This window comes from Myotis brandtii, unplaced genomic scaffold, assembly GCF_000412655.1.
Source record: "Myotis brandtii unplaced genomic scaffold, ASM41265v1 scaffold162, whole genome shotgun sequence".
Taxonomy (NCBI): Eukaryota; Metazoa; Chordata; class Mammalia; order Chiroptera; family Vespertilionidae; genus Myotis; species Myotis brandtii.
This window is the reverse complement of record NW_005355923.1, coordinates 1,565,632-1,574,993: the sequence shown is the minus strand read 5'-3', so window position 1 is coordinate 1,574,993 and position 9,362 is coordinate 1,565,632.

Here is a 9,362-nt window from a genome sequence, read left to right as displayed (position 1 = left end):
AAAGAAACAAAACGGGAACAAATACAATATTTGTATTTTCATGTGGCCCACGGGCCGTAGTTTGAGGACCCCTGGGTTAGATCGTGCTTCTTAGAGGAGGAGGTGCTGTGCTCCGTCGTGGAGTGGGAATAAGACAGGAAACAAGAGCTGACTCTCATTGCAAAGCATTGGGTGAAGGTTGGGCAGGTGGCAAATACTACAGTTTTTTAATGCATGTAATACTCTCCACCTCACAAATGGCATTTTTAATTTCACCACCATCACCACCACAACGTAGGTAAAGATGTGTACTCGTTATTTATTTTTACCGTTAGGAAGTTGAAGTGGAGGAAACATCCTGACATTGTGTGTCCCCTCAAATTCTAAGGCTGTGTGTTACATGGAGGGGTCTGAGAAATTCTCTTAGGTAGATTAGAATATTTGGAGTATCTCAAGTGGTTTTTGTCTGGTGTTAAAGCAGTTAATAAGGAGCATTTATATTCATCTTTGTCATCACATTCTGGAATGTTTGTGAAGGCTGTATCATGAGTTTTAAAGCTAGCCACAGGCTGACACTAATATCATGTCACTTGTCATCTCTACCTCAATAAAGCCAACACAAAACAAAATCCTAAAAATCTAGCTATGAAATTAACTGTTTTTTAAATATATTTTTATTGATTTCAGAGAGGAAGAGAGAGATAGAAACATCAATGATGAGAGAGAATCATTGATCGGCTGCCTCCTGCATGCCCCCTACTGGGGATCGAGCCTGCAACCCAGGCATGTGCCCTTGAACAGAATCGGACCTGGGACCTTTCAGTCCACAGGCTGACGTTCTATCCACTGAGCCAAACAGGCTATGGCTAAAATTAACTTTTTAGAAGAATTTATACCAACTTTTTGATAGAGTTTATAATAATCATGTATTTTTTTTCATTTGAGTCAACCAAAAAAATTTCAGTTGATAGATTTGAACACCTTACAAGTTTACTAATTTAATTTAATTACTGTTCACTAGAGTCTTTGCCTGACCTGAATGTGAACATCGCATTTATGGGTTGGTGTTTATTCACACATGGATCATGTTAATGGCTTCCAGAACTGGCAACTTGCTGAACTACAGTTCTTTAAGCAGATGGGTCCCTCCCTGCATGGTTTACTGACCCTGTGGGGTAGTGTGCTGTGTGAGGAAAGCCTTTTATCCTGTGCGTGCAGCTCTTGCTTCTGACTCTGCCTGGGAAGAATGCTTTGGGATCTGCGAGCCACTTTTCTCTTTTCCCCTCAGATCTTTTCTTAGTCTGCAGGCCAGATTTTATAAGTAGATATTTTTCCAGGCCTTGTCACTGCACATGAGAAGCCTCTGTTGGTTGTTTCCAGATACAAATTGTTAAGTTGCAGCTGTCTCCAAACAGCAGAGTGGCATGGAGCAGAGCCACAGCAGGAGATGGGGAGAAGGGGAAGCATGATCTTCAAAGGCCACAACAGAAGAACTAGCAAGACAGGGATCGTTACTTGAAACCCTGTTGTACAATTGCTAGAATTCACTCATGTTTTTGTCTGGCATGTGCTGGTGTCATGGTCTTCTTTGAGAATGTAACGAAGGAATCCTTTCCCATAAAAATGCACATACGCATGGGAAGAATTTTCACAAAATCTCAGGTGCTTCATGGATTGCCTGTAGTTCCTATCTGTCTCCCCTAGAGGGACCTATAAGACTCAGAGTAAAAACTCCTGAATAACAAAGTGGTGTTCACAAAAAGCATTGCATGAATTCCCCTGTCTGTGGCAAAATTAAAGGACTGTTTGGCACTAAAGTTGGAAATGATCATCCATGACCTTTGGGAGGCTGGTGGAGGTTGGGTTGCCACCTTAGCCACCTCGGGGAGCAGCAGCTGCAGGAAGGTGGCTACAAAACGAGGACCTGTTCCCAGGAGGGCTGGTGGAGGTTGGGTTGCCACCTTAGCCACCTCGGAGAGCAGCAGGCAATCCCTGGTGCCCCCGTGTACTGTCTAACATCATGGTTCTTCTGTTTTTGCAGCCCACTGACATGGATTGAGGAGAAAGGGCCTGGTCTAAAACGAAACCGGCATTTAAGCTTCCATTTCAAATCTGGGTCCCTGGAGAATGTGCCAAATGTAGGAGATAATAGGAATATTTTTCTGAAAGATCAGACTATATTTGTCCAGAAACTCTTGGGCCAGATTTCTGAAGTGGAACTGGCTGCTGAAAAGAAACGCATCCTGCACTGCTTGTGGCTCGCGGAAGAAATCCAGAAATGCTGTGGCTAAAAGAGAAAAAGAAAGCAGCGGGCTCTTGCGACGTGAAACCATAGTTTGATGTTTATCGAGAGTTGATTTTACCTCTATTCTTGCAATTAAACACGTCTTGGGGAAACAGATTTCGCTTATTGTCACTGGTTGTACTGGGCGTGGTATTTGAGAGTAGACACACATGTGGTGGGGGTGAGGGAAGAACTCAGCTTTGTATGCCTGATTTCATTTACGTTTTCCAACCACCCTATTAGAAGGGGATTACCAGGCTTGTTTCCGTTAGTCTATTGGAAATTCTTGCTTTCAACCCCACTCGGGCACTTCACCACTACAAAATAGTCCCATGAGCCTTAGTCCCTGCTTTAGGGCATTTTATTTTCTCTCACAAACTTTCACTAGTCGGCTATGCTAAGTACGCGGGTTTCTTAAAATGAATGAGACGTAGCCACTGCCCTCAATAACTCACAGTGTCATAAAGGAACCAGTTACATAAACTGGTCATTGTAATGTAGAAGGTTCAATAAAATAAAGATATATCCCTGGCCATCTGGAAAGGATTTCAGGGAGATACTGACCATGAATAAGTGAGCTGTGTAAAACTGAGAGCAGGGCCTTCCTGCAGGGAGCTCACATAAGGAAATAGAAGCAGCCTGGTGAGTGCCATGGGGACACTTACTGGAGGAGGGAGGCCCAGAGAGGCAAGTCTTAGCCTGGAGGACCCTTCAGCCAGGTGAAGGCGCTGGCATGTTATTTATCAGGCAGTGCAGGTGCACTGAAAGGTGTCATTTAATAGGGGAGTGGCGTGGTCAGTTGAGAGCCAACAGATATGTTTGTGCTTTCAGGCTTTGCCCTGTCTGGACTTGTCCCTGATGTCGAGTCAGACTCTGCTGAACTTGAGGACGAATCAAGTCCCAGGAAGCTGCTTTTTGTTTCATTGGAGGTCCTATTGCATTTTCTTCAAAGCTGGGTTAGCTTTCTTGGTTCTATAAATCCTCCACCTTGTTTTTTGCCTCCTCCTCACTTGCCATTAACCAGTTCAAAATCCATGAGGTCATTGATGGAGGCAAACTCTATTTTTTTACCTGTTTATATTATTCCATCACCATAGTACATCAAGGTAAATAAAGCAAATATATTAATTTAAATATTTTTAAAGCCTTATGGTTATTCTTATATTTGCCATATAAAATAATTTGTAATAAATATTAGTCAATTTATTTTCTTGGTTTGTTATATACATCAAATGTCCCTTAAGGTCAGGGAATATTATATTGTATTTATTTTTGTATGCTGTGCAGCATCTAGTCTGAGGTAAATATTAAATATTTTATGATTAAAATGTAGTGCAAAAGATTCTCCCATTTGGGTTTGATAATTGCTGTTTTAATATTATTAACCCTACTTGATATTGGAAGTGGGGGTATTCAAAGAAAACCAGAACTGGATGGACAGTAGAGTTGTATAACCAGATTTTATTCAGGACTATTGCAATAGAGGAAAAGAGACCTCAGTATAGGGCTGGACTCAGTTCCAAATATAACGTAGACTAGTGGGGATTGATACCCAAGGAGCAGGGCAGGGGTCAGTAGATGTGAAATTAATAAGAGGAAACATCGGGGGTAAGGGGAGGATTCTGGCTAAACCATCTTGATAGCATGTCAACCTGATCAGATACCTGGTGTGGGGATGAAGAATTTAATCATATATTAAGGGTGGGGATTTTTACTAAACTGACTAAAATTAGGTGATGAGAACAGACATGGAAGTTCCAAGGTCAAGGCCTAACTGAGAAGAAAGTTTAGAGGAGCCTGGTTCAAGGAGAGACTTTTTCTTTTCTTTTTTTTCATCATGGGCTATGTGATTACTAATTGATACTGATAATTACTTATCTCAAGCTTATTTTGTGTTTGGTCAAAAGATAAAAAATAAAAACATCCATTAATTTTACTAATTTTAAAGAACTGCAGAGGAACAAAGAAGGGAAGATGAAAGAACAACCTAGAGAGACGACGGGCCGGCAGCCTTGCTTACTCTTCTGTGTGCAACTGCTTTGGGGCCTGCTGAAGCCATGCTGGCGATACCCCACTGCTTCCTCCACAGGCCACTCCCACCCGCTACTTACAGCGTCTCCCCAAGGGTGTCACAGAAGACACCACAAGCATCTCTTAATCATTGGCCCAAAGTACAAGATTGTGGCCTTCATTTTCTCCCTGCCATAAGGCTTTCCTGACTTCCTTGGAAGGCCTAGTGAGTAAATGGGGATTTGAGGTCTGATATTTCAGAACAAAGTAGCCTTTTGATCCAACTTGAAAAAAAAAGCAAACACTTTTATCCAGCTGTACCAATGCTTATAAGTATTGGAGTGTCTTCTAGGAGGAAAGTGACTTAAAGTGGTGCCTTGAACTCCTCCCTTCCCCTCGCCCACTCCTCCCTGGCAGAAGTAACTAACTGGTAAAGCTGACAAAGAGACTGAACGCACAAGTTCAGCGACCATTTTGACACACTTGAACTCTCTGCTTGTCCATGTGGTAGGCTCTTCCTCTGTGGTGAGGTGGCCTGAAGCTTTGAAGAAAAGTTAAGTTACTCTAAGACAGGGAAGATTCACAAACCCATTTGCCTGTAGACGCCAGCTACATTTCCCAATCAGCTTTAAAAAGAAAAAACTTCATCTCACAGGCAGGATCAGGATGGTGGCATAAGAGGAGGCAGAGTTTGTCCCCTCCCATGAGCACACCAAATGGACATCTATATTTGGAGCAATTATTACTGAGAGATAACTGAAGAGTTTATGCACACACAAAAGAGCACAGGGAAGATTGAGTAACCACTGGAGCTCTCCAGGATCTGCGGGAAACCACTAAGTGCAGAGGACCTGGTGAGCACCATTCTTTGCGTCCTCCCTGCACTTGGATAACATGAGTTGGATCTCTCTATTCAGGTGCTCTGGCCAACCTGCAAGGGCACCACAGTGCATCCCCAGCCACCCCTCCTGAAAAGGGCTCCATCAATAACAAGAGTGTCATAGCAGATGCTATGACATGTCCACCCCATATGGGGCTTAATCCACAGTGTCCAACAGGGTACAGAGGCATGGGTGCACCAGGCCACTGCTGCACACACCCACGGTGCTGCCCCAGCTGGTGAAAAAGCAGAACGAGCATGCACTACAGCATAGGCACTCACAAGGCTCCCCAGCCCAGACCAGGCTCCAGCAGCAGTCAACAAATCAACAGTGCATGCCTCACACATACACACAAGCCCAGCTCCACCTGGACTCAGAGGAAGCCGGCAAAGTGCCACAGTGCATGGGTGCTCGTGGAGCTGCCCTGCACAGCACAGACCCCAGTCCCATGGGAGACGATCAAATCAATAGGTATCACCAGTGTAATACCCCAAAACCCATACCATTCTTATACACCAGTAATGAACTCTCAGAAAGAGAAACTAAACAAACCACCCTATTTACCATCGCAATAAAAAATTAAGATACTTAGGAATAAATTTAACCAAGGAGGTAAAAGACCTGTATTCCGAAAACTACAGGGCATTGAAAAAAGAGATAGAGGAAGACATAAACAAGTGGGAGAATATACCATATTCATGGATTGGTAGAATCAAAATAATTAAAATGTCCATATTACCCAAAGCAATCTACAGTTTTAATGCAATCCCTATTAAAATACCAATGGCATATTTCACAGACCTAGAAAAAATATTTCAAACATTTATATGGAATAAAAAAAGACCCCGAATAGCCATAGCAATCTTGAGAAAGAAGAACAAAGTTGGAGGGATTATAAAACCAGATATCAAGTTTTACTACAAAGCTGCTATACTCAAGACAGGCTGGTACTGGCACAAGAATGGGCATATAGACTAATGGAACAAAAAAAGTACCCAGAAATCAACCCAAGCCATTATTCTCAATATTTGAAAAAGGAGGCAAGAGGATACAATGGAGTCAAGATAGTCTCTTCAATAAATGGTATTGGGAAAACTGAACAGATACATGCAAAAAAAAAAAAAAAAAAGAAAAAAAAAAAGAAAAAAAAAAAGAAACTAGACTACAAACTTACACCATACACAAAAATAAACTCAAAATGGATAAAAGACTTAAATATAAGACATGACACCATAAAAATCTTAGAAAAAAACAGGCAGAAAAATCTCAGACATCTCTCATAGCAATATGTTTACTGATACATCTCCTAGGGCAAAGGAAACTAAGGAGAAAATAAACAAATGGGACTACATCAAAATAAAAAGCTTCTGCACAGCAAAAGAAACCATCAACAAAATAAGAGAACTTACGGCATGGGAGAACATATTTGCCTATGATACATTTGATAAGGGGTTAATCTCCAAAATTTACAGGGAACTTATACAACTTAAGAAAAGGAAGATAAACAATCCAATTTAAAAATGGGCAAAGGATCTAAATAAACACTTCTCCAAAGTGGACATATAGAAGGCTAAAAGGTGTATGAAAAAATTCTCAAAGTCACTAATCACCCGAGAGATGCAAATAAAAACAACAATAAGGTATCACCTCACACCTGTCAGAATGGCTATCATCAATAAATAAACAAACAAGTGCTGGCGAGGATGTGGAGAAAAGGAAACCCTAGTGCACTGCTGGTGGGAACGCAGACTGCTACAGCCTCTGTGGCAAACCCTATGGAGTTTCCTCAAAAAATTAAATTTGGAACTCCCATTTGACCCACTGATCCAACTGTTAGGAATATATCCTAAGAAATCAAAAACACCAGTCAGAAAGACTATATGCACCCCTATGTTCACAGCAGTGCAATGTAGAATAGCTTAGATTTGGAAACAGCCTAAGTGCCCATCAGCAGATGAGTGGATAAAAAAACTGTGGTACAATCTGGATGCGGGCGGGAGGGCCCTGGGCTACTGGGAGGCTGGTTAGCAGCAGCAGGGCAGCACTAACGACTCCATTCGGCCTCGTTAACAGTAGCAGTGGCTATGGTGATGACGCTGACTTTCTATTTCTGATGTTTTAGTCCTTGAATATCTATTTGGTTCTGAAATTTCTTTTCCTTTGCCCATTATCCATCCTTTCCTGTAAATATCTCAACACAATGTTGTTTTTAAATGTTCTTTGTCATTTACAAGTCTCTATTGACTACTAACTTTGGTAATGGAGCCAATTCCTTCCCTCTTCGTGTCTTATGATTTTAAAAAATGTATTCTGTATTGTACATAAAAGAACAGTGGACAGTAAAGCATAATTTTGTGTCTGTTCAGAGTGCATGCCTTTCATTCTGTGGTGGTTAGGTTTGAGGGACTTATCTTTCAGAATTGCCCCCTCCACCCCGCAAGTGGAAGTGAGCTGTTGCTGGACTGCAGCCTTAATTAGATGGAGTTCACCTTCATTTAGCCCAAACCCTAACCTCCCATGCCTCATCTGACTGAGCAAGTTGATGTTTTTTGTTGCTGTTGTTGTTGTTTTTTGTTTTGTTTTTTAAATGTTTTAACTGAAATAAGAGCTCGGTTTCATTTTCAGTTTGAATCTTAATTTAGTTCCAACTGGCAATTAAGCGTGATGTCCTAAGCTGCATGAATTCTCCTTGCTTACTAGGCCCTCCTACATTGATTGCTACTTTCTTTGTCAAATTTCAGGGAAAGGGGCAAAAGAACTGTTTGGTCAGGTACTTAATGCCCTTGTAAACTCATCTCACAATATTTTCAAAAGTGTAGTTGATTTTTTCTTTCTTGCAAAATGTCCTGGTCTATGGCAAGTCCACTTCTAATCCAACACTCAGGCAGGCATCTGCCCCAGATATAGCAGCTGCAGTCTCTGCTTACATGTGAAGAGCTCATCCCTCTTCAGTTTACATCCAGGCGACAAAATAGAAGAGTATAAACTAAGGAGGCGGAGAGGAGCAAGCTACACCCTCAGTCTCACAGAAAATGCTTCTAGGGAAGAGTCTGACTAGTTCTGCACAACCCCAGAGACTGCTGGGAAATTAAGGGAGGGGCTCAAAACTGGGGCTGATATTAGTGCAGTTAATAATTGAAGGTCTTTATATTGAATAATTGCCCCCCTCCCCTATGCTTATGTGCTTGTAGAGAGGTATTTACCCCCTTGATAAAATACTCAAAGCAGTTCTCTAAAGGGCATGTAGGTTTTTATACCCAAGAGTAAAACCTTCCCCTTCCTGGCATGTTAGGGTTCCCACAACATAAAATCTGGCTCAAAGCTGAGTTTGAGAACCTAACTCTTAGCCATAGCTGTGTTTTTTTTGTCAAGTTACTGAAGTTGATTGCCCCAGTCTCCTCATCTAATCTAATAAGAGAAACATGCAAATTGACCATACCTCTGCTATGCCCAAGCCACGCCCACCACCTAATCAGAGCAACTACATGCAAATTAACCCAACCAAGTGGGAGGCCAGCAGCCACAGAGCTGGAGCAAGCAGGAGGCTTGGTTGCCCCGGCGATGGAGGAAGCCAAGCTTCCGGCCTGCCCTGGCCAGCTGTGGCCTCCGCTCAAGGCAACAAAGTTTCAATTATAGAAGATAAATAAATCCAAGATATGTGCTTCCAGCCAGCCTCCACTGGGAGCTTGGGTGGCTGGGGGCCGTGGCCAGCCTGAAAACAGCCATCAGCCCCTAACCCAGGATGGCCACACCCTCATGGGGTGAGGGTCCCCGCTGGAGGGCTTGGTCAGCCTGCAAACAGCCATCAGCCCTTCACCCAGACTGGCCAGGCACCCGAGCAGAACCCCCCTCCCTGAAGGAGGTGTGGCTAGCCTGAAAACGGCCCAGAGCCCCTCACCCAGGCTGGCCAGGCACTCCAGTAGGGACCCCCAGCCTGAAGGGGGTGTGGCCAGTCTGAAAACAGCCCTCAGCCCCTCACCCAGGCTGGTCAGGCACTCAAGCGGGACCCCCACCCTTATCCGGGACACCCTTCAGGGCAAACCAGCCGGCCCCCACCCATGCACCAGGCCTCTATCCTATATAATAAAAGGGTAATATGCAAATTGACCCTAACAGCAGAACGACTGGGAATGACTGGTCACTATGACACACACTGACCACCAGGGGGCAGACGCTCAATGCAGGAGCTGCCCCCTGGTGGTCAGTGC